At 33.5% G+C, this 16,155-nt stretch overlaps 1 protein-coding gene across 2 annotated transcripts in view; it reads left to right on the plus strand.

Annotated features, from left to right (window-relative positions):
• Window positions 1-16,155, plus strand: part of HS2ST1 (heparan sulfate 2-O-sulfotransferase 1) — a 172,121-nt gene that overhangs the window by 68,290 nt on the left and 87,676 nt on the right. The window lies entirely within an intron of this gene.

The following is a 16,155-nucleotide window of genomic DNA, read 5'->3' on the forward strand; positions in this document are numbered from 1 at the left end:
ACCACATAATAAGTATTCAATATCAGGAGCAATTTATTTCTCATAAAGTCAGAAAAGGAAAGACCACCAACTTTTCTTCCTTTTGTTCCCGTCACTGTTTTAAAAGCTAGATAATATTAACCTCAAGATTATTTCCTTCGTAGATGCGGCTTATGATGGGTAGATATATTGTTAAGAATGCTTGGGTCATGATTTGACTACATTGAGGCTCCTGTGAGGGATTATGGTGGATCTCAGGCTTTATCTGTAAAATAAATATTCAAAATTAATAGACCTACTTCATATTTCTTGCAGTCCATACACTAACCTTGCTCTTCTTACTTTAATTTCCCAGATATTCTCAAACAGAATTCTGAGAAATTTCACAGAATAGATTTTTTTTTAAAGAGCAGATGTTGTTTATACTTAATATGTAAGCCTGCCTATTGGCACCTGTATATATTTTTGCTCTTTTCTTTTGAGACCTTACACATCATTCTTTTTCCTTGTAATATGTTCATGCTACTCAGAATACTCTTCTAAGTCTTAAGATTGTCTCAAGAATATATGCATATAGGTGTTGCATAGTACAGGTAATTCATTTGCTGAATATGTAAGAGAAGTCACATGATCATTTAGCCAGGCACATACCCGCTTCCTTCAAATTTATAGCATTACTTTGCCTTTTGCTAACTCCTACAATCTCTCTTTTTGCTTTTTGGGTCTGTGGCCACTGAGTTGCCCTCCCTCTACCCCATGCCCCATAACAATCCAGATTTCTAGGATAAGCGATACATCCCCACATCCAGTGCTAATCCAAATAAGGATTGCTAGTCTCTCACTTCAGCTTCATCTGCAGTGGGGATGAAGGTCTGAGTGAAGATCAAAGGCTTTCCTTCTGAAGTCACATATAAATATAAAGTAATATTAAAAAATCTAAATCTTCTGATTACTGTGATTAGAAGCAAAGATGATGAAGGGTGGTGGCAGGGTTGGTAGGAGACATCATTGTGTCTCATCAGGAGTTCTTCCTGCCTCACCTATTCCTGTGAGAAGAGGAAATTGCAGGTCAATTCTAAAACGAGCATTTCAGAAGGCCAGAATGCAAGTGCCAACATAACACATCTCAATGGATATTTAGAATCTGCTTTCCTCTCTATATGGTGTTTCCTTAATAGGATTTTTTTTTTTTTTTTTTTGCCTTAACCTCAAGGATGTTTTTTTCTTCACTTAAGAGGTTCCGCCTCCTATAAATTATTAGCATTCAAACAAGTCTCCTTTTAAAAAAATATAACTCATTGCTACTCCTCGATTATTTTTTCACCTCTTTTCTCTTTTATGTTCTTTATTTGCCCCCTACCTTCTCTTCACCTCAGTCTTCTAGATACAAATTACTCTTTTCTGTTTTGTTCTTTAATCAACATCAATCCCAATTCTCTTGGGATAGGGAATTCAGAAGGACATGGGTCCATTGTCTTAAATATCCATTGTCCATTGCAGTTTATTTTATATCACAAATAACTTTCGCTTTTCATTTACACTAAGCAATGTAAGGAAACTTTAGAGTATAACATAACCTCTATCTTCCACTTCTTTCCAGATTTTGACTCAGTGCATAGTGGGCCTACCTTTGCTGCTGAAGCTCTGTGTATATGCATGTCAGATAAAAATAATGTTAATAGTTTTTTTTAATTGCGTGAATAACTTATTTTAAAAAGAACTTGTATTTGGAGTTAAACATGCTTAAGTGTATATCCCAAGTGTACCACTTTCCTTGTCAAGAAACTTAACCTTTCCAGGATTTGTTTTCTTTTCTGCAAAATAGAGATGATAAGACCTGTGTCATAGAGTTGTTATGTGGATGAAATGAGAAAATGTATAAAAATACCCAGCATAGTTTAGCCAGCCCTTTGATACCCATATTAATGTAATGTAGGGGAGGAAAAATAATTTACTCTTTCCCCTTCTGAGTTTTTAGCTGAGACCTCTGTAATAAAACAACAACAAAAACAGATTAATAAAAGAAAAAGAAACAAGTTTATTAACGTGTATGCCTCATGTATACATGAGAAATATCTAGGGAAAAATAAGTAATTCCCTGAGGTAGCTTAGAATTTAGACCTAAATACCATCTTAATAGGGAAAGGAGAAAAGGGAAGTGGACCTCTTAGGTGAGTAAATGGTTTTTAGGACAGATGAATGGGCTGTTAGAAGAGTAGATGAGAGGTAGGATAGCTTGTTAAAAAGTCTGTCTGGGTGTGGTGTGGATTTTGAGTCCCCTCTCCAGAGATGTGTCAGAGTCAGTCCTCCCTGGTTGATGAAACTCCTGGGGAGAGGATTTATGATAATGGAATTTCTTTTGGAAGACTTTTCTTTAGAAGGTAAGGAAGTTCAGAGAAAGCCTCACACTGCATTTGCTATTTTTCAAGTGTCTGCAGCTCAAGGTAATAACCGAGGCAGCATATATTAGGGTGGCATATCCTGAACTCCTAGTCCTATTCTGCTATATTCTGCTGCCCTTTAGTATCAAAAAGATAAAGCATGTTCAAAATACTCTAAGAAGGAGATTATCATGCTAAGCAAAATAAGTCAGAAAAAGTTGAGAATCATGATTTCACTTATATGCGGGATATAAAACTGAAAGCAACAAACGAACAAGACAAACAAAAACTCAGATAACAGTTTAGTGGTTACCAGAGGGAAAGTGAGGAGTGGGGAGATAGATAAGGGTAAAGGGTGTCCAGAAAGAAATTTAACTTTGGGTAAAGGGGTGACAGAAAGAAATTTAACTTTGGGTGGTGCACACGATGCTGTATACATATGACATTGGATTGTACACTTGAAACCTATATAATATTATTAACCAGTGTCACCTCAACAAATTTAATAAAAAATACTCTTAAGAGGAAGATGTATTTTAGTAACCAAAATTATTAAATATGCTTTGCATAGCAAAGAGATTAGATTTTAACTATCTGGAAAACTGCTATTTTGAGTAACTCATACTCTGAAAGTTACTTGGAGTTTTGTAATACTTTAATTTTCTATTCCTTTACATTCACTGGCTTTCATTTCAAAAGCTTTTTAATCCTCTGTGGTAAAAGGTTCTGTTGGTAATTTAAGCAACTATACTTAGAAATCTAAAAACCAATATGAGTATTTGAAAGATGAAGGGATTGGCCCTATATCTACTACACATGCTTTACAGTATTTAGATCAAAGTTGTTTTCCCTATGCAAAAAGACAGCAGTGTTTTTTTTGTTTTTTTTTTTTTGCTCCTATTTACATGTCCGTTGGAGCATGCTATTTTAAAAATTTGTCGTCTTTATTTCTAGATAATTTAAAAATTGGTTATATACCCTTTTCTTAGGGTCTTATAAATGCAGTCTTATCACTAAGGTATACATGCTTACTGTTTGATCCATCTATATTTTATAAGTCATGTCCTTGAATTTTAACAGTATTTAAAAAAAGAAACACACACAACTGTATAGATACTTACAGTTTATAAATGTAAAGAAGTATGTTAAAAAAGGACCTTAGTCCCATTTCTGTGTGAATTACATTACTTATGAAACATCATTGCACATTTACATAAATTCACATTTGCCAAATTATACCAAGAGGGAAAACAATATAATCATTTTATAATCATATAATCTATTCAATATGAATGCATTTTCTCTTGATGTAATTTGGTAAACTGGTGTTTGTGATACAAAGTAATGTTCCACAGAATATGCAGTTTTATGTTTTGTTCTTCAGTGTTATTTGATGGTTATATGTGTGTGTTGTGTAGAGAAATTGGATGAGGTGCATGTTTTCTCCATTATGGGTAAAAAATTCCTGTTACAACTTACTAGGTCACATAGTGAAAACAGCTCCAAATTAACTATTGGCTAATTCTAGGGTACAAAATTGGGTGTGATAAAAGTTGTAATGTGAGATTGAAATTTTCAACCCCACAATGCCCACCCCTTGGGTGGGGGGATTTCAGTTTCTTTTAAAACATTTGATACATTTTTCAGAAGGGGGAGCGTTCACTTTCTTTTAAAACATTTGGTACATTTTTCAGAAAGAAAGCATACTATAATCTTTAATTGTAAGATGTGACTTTGTAGTAGGATGTAATATTAAGCCTAATGCTGGGAGAAGTAAAGCTATTTTAGGCTCTGTCTTTTATTATAAAATGGAAACTGTATTGTTTCTTGAAGAATTAATAAGCTAAAAATGCATGCTTATTGCTTAACACCCTGATTTGTAGTATTTTCCTCATGTATCTTCAAATAACAGAAAGTATATTATTTTCTTAAATCAAGTTTTACTGGAATTCTGTTAACTGAGTAAGAGTACTTAGGATAGGAATGTAAATACTTCAAATTTATAATTATTTTTCTTTTGACAAACTTTCTTTGTAGCATTAACTATACAAATTCAGAATAAATAATAAAGTTACTTATTGCTTGCTTAATTTGTTTGACATAAAAGATATTATAAGTGTTAAAAAGTTTCAACTTGATAAAGTTGTAGGAAGTTTTCTCTCTTTTCTAACTGTCATATTATTTTCCTTGAGATGAAAGAGTCCATGCCTGTATAGTTATTTAATTGTTGGATTTCTTCTTTCTCAATTGAGAAATTAAACAAAAATTTACAGTTGATTTTATAATTGATCTGTTTGTTTTCAAAAATATACATTTGAATATAAAAATTTTAATATATTGTAAGCCATTTACCCTAAGCATTAACATCTCTATATATAAATAGCTACTCTTAGTACATTTATGATTAGCTTGGTATTTAAAAGTTCCGATGAATAGTAATGTATTTACCAGGATATAATCCACAGTCATTTCCACAGTCAGATACTTGAAAGCTCTTAAAAACTCAAACATTGTATTTTATTTCTCTCTGTATTTAGCAGTTCCTTGGCAACATAAAGATGATATGAAGAAAAAGAGGGGTTGAATTTGGCCACTTGATACTAAGCTGTTAGAAATTGGAGGTTTGTCTAAAGAGAGAAATGAAATGAAAGGTTGTTTTCCCCCTGGGGCTTACTAGTTTATTTGAAAATTTCAGGTTTGTAATCTAGTTATTGATTTAACATATTTCTTTAATATATATTGGAACAAGTACACTGTGTCAGTAACTGTGCTAGATAAATTCTGGGGATACACTGCTAAACGGGATAGACAAATTTCCTGATTCATTGGACTTTCATTGGAGCTTATATTTCTATTCAGGAATAACAAAAAAAATAAGTAAACAAGATAATTTCATAGAGTAATAAGTGCTATGAAGGAAACAATAGAGGATAAAGAGTGATTGGGAGTGATTTTAGATTCAGTGCTCACAGAAGATCTCTGAAAAGGTGATAATTAAGATGATGAGTGGGCAACAGTGGTATCTGGTTTATTAAAATGGTAAGCTAAATTATTCATATCAACTTTTTCACTGAAATTAAAGAAATATATTAGATAAAATATATTTTAAAATGCTTTAAAAATACTTAAGTTCGGAAAAGATAGTCACTTTTTGTGTAATAGCTTGTAACTAGATAGGAATTAGAAGAGAGGAATGTTTGAATGCTGAGCAGAAGAGGACAATAAAAGGAAAAGAGATTTTTTTAAAAAGAAGTATGAAAGGGACTGCCTTTCATACACATTTGTGCCTCAGGTACATGTAGCTCAACTTGGCTGGAGATGATGGTCCAATCTGGTAGTGTCTCCCAAAGCAAATATAAGCTATAGATTAGGCACATTATCTTACAGTGAACCCCTACCAATACATTTTCAAGCAAGTAGTCAGAAATAACAAGGCAAAGGAAGAAACAGACAATTGAGCAAGAACCAGCAAGAATAAACAGCAGAATCAGAACCCTGTAGATATCAGATACTGAAATTATTTGATACAGGTTTAAAACAACTGGGCTTACAAATTATGGTACACATGAAAACATCTGCAGGGAAACCATAAAAAATAACAGATTTGAAAAGGAACCAGAATAAGTTTTTAGAAATGAAAAACACAATAAAGGTACTAAGCCTTCTGGGTCGGGCTGTGTTGATTAGCTTGTTATCAAGTGAAACCTCCTGCTTAAACCAATTAAAAAAGTTAGGCCATGTATATAAAACAACTAATTGAAGGCTTTGGTGAGCAATCAGTGTAAGCTGGACTTGAGGGGCTATGATGCTTGAGAATAGGAAAGTTCACGAAGTGATCTCCATATTTATTGTTTTTTCCTTGAGGGAATTTTCTAATTCTCAACGCCAGATAGAGGTCATGGAGAGAGCAGCAGTTTTACTGGGTTATTAAGGCTCCAAAGAAGCTGGGAACTGAGGCCAAATCTTAGAGGCCAGAGAACTGTAGAGAACTGAATATTCTCTGTATGATATCCACTTATAAACTCTCCCTTAAGTATGGTAATTTAATAACTACCAGGCCCAGAGCTGTACTCGGAAACCCATCAGGCAACATTGACTATGAGGCTAAAGAACTGAGCAGAAATTTCAGCAGCCTTGACGGATACAGGTTAGAGTTCAAGTCCATAAACAACTAGTATGTGGCATGCTTACACCATTATCTAAAATATATATACTTGCTGATATATTCACCTGTGTATAGTTACTTTGTTTTTAAGAGCTTTTAAATATGAAAAATAATCTGTTTAAAGAAATAGTAGGCCACTGATCTTTTATCTTATAAAATATCTTATAAAATAAGAGTTAGGCTGTATCCTAAATGCAGATATTGCTTGAGTTTTTAGAGATTAAAATAATACATCTTTGGGTCATAACTGTACATTATCTGAACAAAGCAATGTGTGACCCTTACTAACTTCATTCGCCTTTACCTGATTGCTACAGTACTCTGTGGTTAAGGCTATTCTTATGTTGGTCTGTGCATAATTCTTTAAGTCTTTTTTTTAAATGTAACTAAAAGTTTTCAATTTATCTTTACTCTTATATATAACTGACATTTAAATGCTTAGGGAAATTCGACTTAAGCACTAAAATGTTCTCAGGATTGACCAACACAATTAATGCGTGACCAGATGCATTCAGCGCCCACAGGAACATACAGCACTCAGGAGCATGTGTTTTACAGGTCAATAAATTTTCTACAAAGCTATTGCTGAGAATTCTTTTTAAAGTATTTTTTAAAGTACTTGTCTAAGTCAATATGTCTATTGCACTAGAAAGTTTCCAGACAATATATAAAGCAAAACACTAAACAAATTGTTGTTCTATCAAGTGCATAATATGTCTATTTTATTTACTGTTCACAGTGCTTTTACTACAAAAGCACGGAAGTCATTTCTGTTTTCTTCTAGTAGGAATTATCATTTTAGTGGTTTTTCTGTAAGATTGATTTTGTTAGGTCTTGAGGCCTTGAATTTTCTTAGCTTTCCTTTTCCACACACACACACACACACACACACACACACTCACTCACTCACATTTAAGATGGATTTTTAAAAAGTTAGTGTTCTGTTGATTAGAATTTATCTTTGCCATGTCTCAGACATCTTGTATTGAAATTTTCAATGAAATTCAATAAGTATAATATTTTGTTAATTTCCTTCCTGAAATTCTGTGGCTATCACTTAAGAACTTACTAGAAATATAGAATCTCGGGCCCCATCCAAGATTTACTGACTCTTAATCTGTATTTTAATGTACTCGAGTGAGTCCTATACACTTTAAAGTTTGAAAAGTACTGATCTAAAAGTTGTCTTCCTGGTGCTTATATTGAATCTACCTAACCCTTAAAGGGAAAGAGCCTTTTCCCTTTAAGAGATTTCAGAAGATAATACAAAGCACAGAGATCAAGGTATTTTAAAGCTTTCAAGGGATATCAGAAGCTGATATAATCTATACTGTTTAAAAAACATTTGTTCCTAATGGTTTTACCATGTCTTTTGTTATGCTCCCTTTTTTTCTGCTTATCTAGTCTTACATCTTTATTTTTTATTTTCTTAAATAACTTCTTAAGTTTTCAGTTACACTTGCCATACAATATTATTATATTTGTTTCAGGTGTACAACATGATTAAACATTTATATAACTTAAGAAGTGCTCACTTTAAGAAATCTATTACCCGTCTGACACTATACATAGTTATAATAATATTGATTATATTCCCTATGCTATATTTTACATCCCTGTGACTATTTTGTAACTACCAATTTGTACTTATCAATCCTTTCCCCTTTTTCACCCACCCCCCTGACTCCCCTCTCTTCTGGCAACCATGTTCTCTATATATATCTCAAAATGTTCTCATGAGTTTGTTTCTGTTTTGTTTATTTTGTTCTTTAGATTCTACATGTAGGTGAAATCGTGGCATTTGTCCTTCTCTGTCTGACTCAACACAATCGCCTTTAGATTCATCCATATTGTTGCAGATGGCAAGATTTCATTCTTTTTTTATAGCCAAGTAGCATTTCATTGTGTATATGTCTCACCTCCTCTTTCTCCATTCATCTGTTGATGGACACCCAGGTTGCTTCCCCATCTCAGCCATTGTAAGTAATGCTGCAATGAACACGTGGATGCAATGTCCCCTCGAAGTACTGTTTTGGTGGCTCTTTGGATAAATACCCTGAAATGGGATTACTGAGTCCTTCTTTGCTATTGTTAAAGCCTTTGTTTTAAAGTCTGTTTTGTCTGGTGTTAAGTATTGCTTCCCCAGCTTTTTTTTATTTGTTTCCATTTTTATTAAATATCTTTTTCCATCCTTTTACTTTTAGTTTGTGTGTGTCTTTCAATCTGAAGTCAGTCTCTCATAGGCAGCATATGTAAATGTCGTTTTCTTATTTATTAAGCCACTCTTTGTCTTTTGATTGGAGCATTTAATTCATTTTCATTTAAGTTGTTGATATGTAGTTATTGCCATTTTATTTTTAATATTTTGATCTTTTCTTTTTCTTTTTAAAGAAGTCTCATTAACATTTCTTGTAATACTGGTTTGGTGTTGATGAACTCTTTTAGCTTTTCTTGTCTGGGAAGCTCTTTATCTCTTCTTCAATTCTAAATGATATCTTTGCTGGGTAGTGCAGGCTGCATTCAGCTGCAGCCTGTGCCCTGCCTGGAGCCACCTGGCAAGAATCACCAAGCAATCCGCAGGTGGCCACCAACCTGCGCTGGGCTTGGAGGTGCCTCAAGAGGTCAAGATGGGAACTAAGGATGGCTTCTGCTAGTGCTGGGCTTGCAGCTGCACAGAAAGAGGTACAGGGCACTTGAAGGCCAGACGCTGCGTGTTTGGGTTTTGCAAACCTTTGAGAGATCTTAGGAGATTTTGCAACATGAGCCAAGACTGGCTGTTTGTATGGAAAAGCCTCTGGAAGAGGCTTGGGTGGTACTGCAAGTTGGGTGGATTGGGGTCTCAGGTAATCACCTGGGCATGGTAACCAGTATTAGCCAGGTTGATGGAGCCTCAGCTATGTTAGCCGCCTGTGTCTGCACACGGAGAGCAGGAAGGGCTTAACAAAGAGACAATGAATTCTGCCAGCACTTCTGTCTGGAAAAAAGATGCTACTTCAGCCTTCACCATGAAGCCAGATAACCCTGTTCCTCCTGCTATGTCCTTAGTGCTTTTGGGACAACTGTCCCGTTGCTAAAGCTCAAGTGAGTCCATCAGCAAGTAAGGCCTCATACAGGCCCCTTAAGGGTAACTCTTGATACTCCATCCACCTTCTAACTCACTCAGCTACAATATCTGATGGTTTTCACAACTGGAAGTTGTGGGGACTTCTTTTCTTGGCACTGGAACCCTGGGCCAGGGAGTCCAATGTGGCGCTTTTCCGGGGGGGACCTCTGCAGCTGAAATATCCCTCCTGATTCTCAGCCAGTACATGGGGGTGTGGGACCAGCCTGTTCCTCGTCTCCACCCCTTCTACCAGTCTCTAGGTGGCCTCTCTTGTGTGTCTTCAGTTGTAGGACTTCAGGCGACTCTCAATGATGGTTGTTCTGTAGTTTAGTTGTCATACTAATGTGGTCATTAGAGGAGACAAGCACAGCATTTTGTTACTCTGCCGTCTTGACCAGACACTCTAGTCTCACATCTTTAGCTCTCATCATTTTGCTGTAGACTTTTCAAACCATTATCAGCCTTAATTTCTTCACCTGGGCTCTTATATTTCTGACATCCATCATGCTCCAAATAGAATGTCATCATTGTTTCAAACTATGCTTTTTTCCCCTTAACTTCCTTTTATTAATTATATCTATTTTAGTCCCAGTAAAGTCTCATAGTCTCCAAATCTTTTCACTTTTCTTGGCTCCTGTAACCCCTTTTATCCTTTCTGTACGAGATGGAATTTATGTCTTCAACACAACTCACTCTTTCCACATTACTTCTATAAATAAAGTTTCTGACAGAAGACAGTCTTGGAATGCATCTTTTAAATTAAATAATTACTCTAAATCATTAAGTTGAAACTAGTACTCTAGTAATTATACTTTGCCAGTTAGTTGACTAAGAACTTTAATTTTTAAGTTTCTATATTTTATAGTTGACATGGTTTCCATGTTATGCAGTTACCAGGTCTTAAATTTTGACTCATCAGAAAACAAAACAAAATGAAAACCCTGGCAATAGAACAGTTCTTTAAAAAGCAAATAATCAGTGCCCTCATCCTTAGGTACATAAGAAGAATTAACATTTTACATTTGATTACTTAGCATAAAATGGACAGGTAGTTATTTCTTAAGGTTAAATTAAATTATACAAGTGGAAACTAATGAATACTAACAAAGTGTTTTAGAATGGAAGAACATTACAGATCATACCCCTTATTTAATAGGAAAGAAAATTGAGACAGTTGTTAAATGTTTGTTTCTATTTTATGCCAAAATGGTATGCAGAGCATATCTCTCAGCTTTTGCTTTTTTCTCTAAAGTCTGGAAGCTTGAAGATGTAGTTACCAAATTATGTTCACTTCTAATTTGTAATAAAAGGTTAGCATTTGGATTACATGACAACATTTGGCATCAGATCGTGCGTGTGAGTAGTTTTAACACAAAATACCTCGTTATAAAAAATGATCCAAAGAGTAGGAGGTACTTGGTAGTTTGTGATTAATGGATTATTGGGGACAATCTAGAATTGTATGTTTAAAAGCTTGTAAGATTTTGCCAAATTTCACTAAGCATTTTTTTCCAACTTTTTTTTTGTAAAGCATACCAAGTATTTTACCTTTCATAGCTTTTGTGTGCTTCAGTTATATAGCACAGTAGGAATGTACTAAACTTTGCACTTGAGAAAATACTCCCGTTTTCAGAGTTATGACTACTGAAACAATTTTAACAATTTTACTTTCAGTTGTTTTTATCAAAGTGTAGCCAAATACTCTTATTATTTAAAAAATATTTAAGATACCAGTAACTAAGAATCAAAATTAATGTCTGTAATATAGTGTTTTTTAGTTTCTTTTTTTTTTTTTTTTTTTGATGAAGTGGTTCAGTCTTTATTAGTGAGTAGTTTAGGGGTGGGCGTAGGCGGTGGTCCCATGTGAGCCAGGAACGCTGTAAAGAGGAAGAAAAGCCTCAGCCCCAGCTGGGGAAGGGGTTTCTGTAGTCAACATGAGCACAGAAGTGAAAGAGGCCAGAATCATAGTAACTTCTGCTTGGAGATCATCAACCAGATATCCCCCACCCTCTGATCACCCAGACCCTCCACCCCCTAGGTGTATAGAGAGTAAGGGCTGTGTGGAGAACCCAGTGAGCAGGTGCCCAGAAGCCTAGTCTCAAGTATTTATTCAAATGAGCATAACCCTGATAATCTTATAGTACTTTGGGGAATAGAAAAAATAGATGAAAAGCTAGAGCAAAAATATTTTTTAGAGATTTGTTTCCTAAAATGCTAAAATGTTTATTGGGGACATTTAGAAGAGAGATGCTGTTTACAAATACCTTTGGATTTACTGTTCATAGATTATTTCTCATAATCCATTGCTTATATTTTTGAACCAAGTTTCTCTCTAAAACATTCATGTAATCTCGAATGTAAAGATTGTAAATCTTGTTAGTATCATGAGATTCAGTTCCTTATTTCCTTTAAAAAAAGCCTGTTTTTGTTAGACCAAAACAGTTGTGGTCTGAAAATTAAGAGAAAGAGCCTTTTAGAACTTTAGAGCTTAGAATAAAGAATTTTAAAAATAAAGCATAACTTTTAAAAAGACCAAGACAAGTTTTTTGTGGTATCAATTCCTATTGTATTTTTTAAAATAATGCTTCAAAATCTTTTGGTAGGCGACAACTTTTCTGTGTAGCTACTATTCAGACTCTTAAATGTTAAGCCAGTGTATCTCCCTTAATGTATTTTTTTTATTACACAAAATTATTATTTTCCTTGCCCACCAATTACTTTTCCTTTTCCCACTGAATACCTGTGTAGTTCAGTTTTTTTGTCACCAACAATCCTGAAAATCCTTGTTTTGCTCCTGATAGGACTTTTTTGGAGTCATCTGAGGAATCCTTTAGGAATCATTGCTTAGTGTAGAATGTAGATTAGCGCAGTAGCTCTTTAAACATTTTAGCAGTGGAATTCTTTGATTAAAATCTCTTATAGAAGCTTAACATGTATAAATGTAAGACACAAATGTATCATTGTCTTTTTGAAGCAGTAGGTGCAGAGATGTGGTTTGAGCCCTAAGTACTTGTGAGAACAAAGAAGAGTATGTAACCCAAGTCCTAGGACTCCAAGGATACCAGTCCAGACTGTAAGAATGGGTTTTTAGTAAGTGAGGGTCAGGTAAAGGACCTTTGAAAAGGGGGAAGCAAAGTATTCCTGCTTCAAAAGAATTTTTGAGGAAACACTTACTTGGTTATGGTCGATTTCTTAGGATTAAATCAGAAGCTATTTAAGATGACTTACATCTATTTTGTGTTAGGGAATTAGTTGAGGCTACAGTTTAGAAGGAAAAAATAGAATAATGTTTACACAGTCTTGAAGTTGGATAGAAACATCATTAATATTCATACTAGATGGGATTTTATATGTAGTTAACCAAAGTTAAAAGATAAGTTTTGAATACATATAGTATTCATGAATAAAAGCTATTGATTTTTTTTTCTCTTCATACAATAGCATTATAAAATTAAGTGCTTAAACTACCATTGACTCAGTTAATCAGCTGTGCTTAGGGACACGTATCCTGGGTTCATGTAAAAACAAAAATAGTTAATTTTTGTAACTTTAAGCTTTTCTTGAATTTTGCTTGATGTTGTTACCTTTATAGGCACTGTCAGATATATATTTGTGTGGTTTTTAATCAGCAGCTTCGTGTAACCTTCTTTTTTTAGTAGTAGATTTTTAGTATGTGGCTAAGGAAATATTCACTAACGACATCAAACATAGTCTCCAAATACTTTTTGTTGTTCATTTATTGCTTCAAAAAATATTTATTGATAGCCAGCCATACATCTCAAACATTTAACTTTAGAACCTAAACTGTGATTATATACCGTTATTTACTAAAGAGATGCTTCTGTGTCAGAGGAGTATATCATATAGCAAATATTGTTTATAACCTTTCATAAAAGGAATTTTTACTTCTGTTATCTGAAGGCAAAGTAAAATTTTATGTACCAGATTGAGTATGTTCACTAATTGATTCATAGTTAGATAGGAGACTATGCAAGAATAAATATCCTATCTAGGAATATCAGCAGTGGATTCATGGTGAACGCTAAGATGCTATAGAGCTTCAAGTTTTTAAAGATTAATAAGTTAGAATGAGAGAATCCACATAGTTTACCCTCTCAGCCAATATAGAAATCTATTCCATATTGTTTTTGATAGGCCAGCATCAGTCCTCTACTTAAAATTTCTGGAAATAGTAACATTAATAAAGGATAATTTTATTTTTAAGTAACTCTAATTTTTAGTTGAACTAAAAGTGCCTCTTATTTTTATTCTGTCATCTCTGGAGTTAACAGTTTAAACCTAATCTAATCTGACCCTCCATGTGATGGCACTTGACATATTTAAAGAGAGTTATTTCCCTCCAGTAAGCTTTTTTTTTTTTTTTTTTTAATACTTAGTATAATCTTTTGCTATAAAACTCAAATTCAGAAGGATCATTTATCATGTATAAATTCCCTTTTGCCCACTTACAGGCAGACTTCTCTTCTGTATATGTTTACTTGGTTATTTTTCTTGAGCTTTTTATGTTTTATGCCTTGATAACTTGAGAACTTCAGGAGGATACCTGATTCTATACTTTTCTTAAACTTTTCAGTTAAAGAAAGTATTTCGATCTATTTTCATGTATTTTTAAACATTCACTCTTAAGAATCATATTTAGTGATATAGTGAGTATTAAGGTATAGTTTAAAAAAAAATTAACTACATTAAAAGCCAAAATTGAGTGTTATTAGAAGTTCTTTGTTTAAATAAATGTCAATGATGCATACAGTTGGCACTAATAACACTATTCATGATCTCCCTGTAGCATTCCTAGAGTCAATAATTAAAAATTACATGGATGTATATTAGTTTCCCTCCATTAATGGAGAAAACTAGGGAGGAAAAAAGATTCCAGCAAAATGCAGAGTAGCTATGAAGAATCTTAAGAAAAATGTAGTAACAATTAATTGGGCAGAGACATTAATGGCAATGTTCTGTACATTTGCCCCTGATGTTTTTCCAGCCCACTCAATCATAGTTTGTATGACAGGAGTGAGATAAATATTTTTAATAACTCTCTCATTTTAAGCTATTATTTTTTGGATATGTGAATATTTAGATTGCTTTAGTGGCATGTATAAAAGATTCTCGTTTAGTAGAACTGAAATGCTCCTAAAATGTAATTAGTGAAAGATAGTACATGCTAATCCCTGTTCTTCTGTAATCATACTACGAAAATTTTGTGTATTTGTGTAATAATTTGTGTAATAATTATTTTTTAGTAAAATAACTTTTTATTAGATTTAATGATAAAGATAATTGCAAAAAAGAGTGGGTTTCTATTAGCTATTTTGTGAGCAGTGGAAGATTACAGTACCTTTGCCTCTACCATGTAAAGGTTATATTTTTAATTGAGTGAAGAGAAAGTATTACTAGAGCCATGTTAGTTCTATATAAAAATTGGAGTTTTCATACTATTTTAAATATTAGGTAGAACAGGAGAAATTTTTGTTCAATCTGTTATTATGAAAACAGAATTTTAGATAAATATTTTTATAAAATTCTTGAAACATGCTGGCAAGTTTTGTAATAGGCTTTTTAGTGTCCCAGTGAGATTTGGGGAAATGCTTACTATTTTCCTCATAGTATTATCCATTATCTTAAAATGCACCACTAATATCTAGGGATAGTGGTGAATTAATGAAAATTGTAGCGTTGACATAATCCACTTAGCTTATTTTTTTGCTGCTAAAATATCCAGAAGACATTTAATAATGCTGAGAGCCTTAGGAGTTGCTGAGCTAGTTCACTCTTGTAGCACTACCCAAATATACAGGGAATTCTTAAATAAAGGACATCAAAGTAAATAATGCACACAGAGCACTTAGTAGTCAATAGGAGCTGGTTTGCATATATAGATAGGCAGTGCCTGCCTACTGACTGATGAGGCCTATTGCCATGAGATTTTATTTATTAAAAGCAACACTTAAGTAATTCTATGCACAAATGATTAATAGCCAAATGATTATAGATTTTAGTTAATTAGAATGGTCAAGATGAAAATTTCGGTCAAGATGAAATAGATTGAATCATTTCATTATGTTGACTTATTCTATTTGAAATTATTAAAGCTTAAGATTGCTCCTTAAAGCTAAGTCATGCTGAGTATTCTAAGTAAAATTTGAATGATTTTAGTCAATTTTCTAAATATTAACATATTGCGAATAATCTGAAATGAATCTTCAAATATTTGCTAAATAAGGTATTGGCTTAATCCCTTTTTTGGCAATTTTTCTTCACTAGAAGCTTCTGAGTTAGAGTTAAAGACAAGTATAATTGGATAATTTTTCTAGTCCTTTCATTATATGGTTACTAGTATTTTTTAACTTAAAACTTTTTTCCTCTATAGTATAAATTGAGTGAAATAGCAATCTTATAAAAGTGTGTTAAAGTGGTACTTTTCAACCAGGTGGTTAATTCTGTCCATTCATTAGGAAGAAGGGTCAAATTCTTTCCTAACAATAATATAAGAGCTTGTTGGTCAA

This window comes from Pteropus vampyrus, unplaced genomic scaffold, assembly GCF_000151845.1.
Source record: "Pteropus vampyrus isolate Shadow unplaced genomic scaffold, Pvam_2.0 Scaffold22, whole genome shotgun sequence".
Classification (NCBI taxonomy): Eukaryota; Metazoa; Chordata; class Mammalia; order Chiroptera; family Pteropodidae; genus Pteropus; species Pteropus vampyrus.